Source organism: Notothenia rossii, assembly GCF_949606895.1.
Source record: "Notothenia rossii genome assembly, chromosome: 8".
Lineage (NCBI taxonomy): Eukaryota > Metazoa > Chordata > Actinopteri > Perciformes > Nototheniidae > Notothenia > Notothenia rossii.
Window position 1 is genome coordinate 21,578,343 of NC_136906.1, and position 1,935 is coordinate 21,580,277.

The following is a 1,935-nucleotide window of genomic DNA, read 5'->3' on the forward strand; positions in this document are numbered from 1 at the left end:
CTTACAAAAAGGTAAAAAAGAAAAGAAAAGGGTAATGGTATTTTTGATTGTGTGAGCGTGTACAACTGATGTAAAGGCATCCGGAGACCCATGTGCTATAATTATAGCCGTATATCATCTCCTTGTAGGCTTCATGCTGTAAATCGAGGCAATGTTTTTCTATTTTGAAGTGCAGTAACCTCATATGCGCATGTGTAGGTGTGTATGTGCCAGTCAGCTGGCTCTATAGAGCCATACTACCAAGATAAACAGCCCTTGCTGGTACTATCAATCACGCCTAGGCTCAGCGGGACCTGTGAGCGTTGTGTTGGTGTGTATGAGTGCAGGAGAGTGGGATTGTATCTGGCACAAAACCTACATGGAAATACTAGAGCTGTAACAAATAATTGGAGGTGTTGAAGCTTCATTCATCACTTTAACATTAAGGCTGTGCAGCTTTCATACTTTAGTAAGTCTTTTGTTCCATTTGAACCCTGTATTTATGCTGTTTGCAGATAAAGATTAGCCTCCAATAATATTAGGAGTATTATACCTTTTGTAGAATAAGAATCTGGTGGTGGCTATGCAGGATTGTTTCTGACTGCTCCAAAATGTCCAATAACAGTGCATTGCAAAGTCCAGTACGACAGATAACTGTGGTAAAAATCATTTCTGAATAACTAACATCTCATAAATCAGCGGTACGTACGACCCTCTCACACACAACTATATATGTATGGGACAGTTATCTATATAGTTGCATACTAAGAACACCATTTGAGTTCAGTATAATGGAATACATTACATTTTCTTGCAGTATATATACACTGTAGAATAACTTCCTTTACACATCTGTATGCATATGCTGACAGATATAGGAGTGAGTCAAAAGATACTGTCAGCTAAAGCACTGCTGGATTATTGCAGCCACCACCAATCAATATCTCGTTACTCCAATCAATATTCTCCATACTTCCTGCCACTGGGAACACAAGTAAATAACATAAACCACAGACTTCATCATATTACGCTAGGAACCGATGAAAAACAGCAGCAAAACCAAAAATGAAGCAAATCCAAAAAAACTAAGCTACTAAAGAGTATTAGCATATTGGAAGAAGTGGTAACAATTATAAATAAACCGTTTTGGTCTTGAAGTATTATTTGAATTATTTGAAGGATTAAAGTAACGTGTTATGGCAGGAAAGTTCAATCTGGTATATTCATTTTAATGTCACCTCATATATAGAATGTGACTTAAACTTGTGATTTCTGCATTGAGTGACTTCTGCCTAGCAGATACCAAGAAGAGGCCCCTAGGGTCTCTCTGTTAATTATCAATAGTCCTTGCAATCAACAGGGGAATTCCCGGATACATTTTCAGATATAAGGCAGTTAAGAGCTTATCAATAAAATGTATTCATTCCTAGTAAGCTGACTTTGGGGTGAAGGGAAGTTCAGGGAAGCCATTAAGCGATAAGAACAATTAAACTTCTGTTAATCAAACAAAACTCATGACTGTCAGGGGACAGGACATTCGGACCTATAACAAGGGTCACTTCATAGAGAATATGTGTGTGTATTCCTTACTGTGATCATATGTCCTGTATAATCATTTATCAACTATTCCTGTATTGGTATTTTATTTGATTCCTCTGTTTTTATTCTTTCATGTGTGGGTACTGGAGGGCTACAAACATTGTGGAGAAATTAGCTTAAACATGATTTATTACTCTATGGGAAATGGAAGCAGCTTTTATGACAGGGACGAGAGAGCTGGGGGAGGGGACATTCTTCTTGAGATTTTCAGCATGTCAATGATCAGGGAAATCTACTTGTTTTAAATAGATGTGTGTGGTTGATTACTTTGTATTAATAATAACAGTATGTGTAAAGGAAGCTGGAAATATGCAATGTGCAACCTTTTATTTGAAATAAAGATTCTGCAGGGAATAT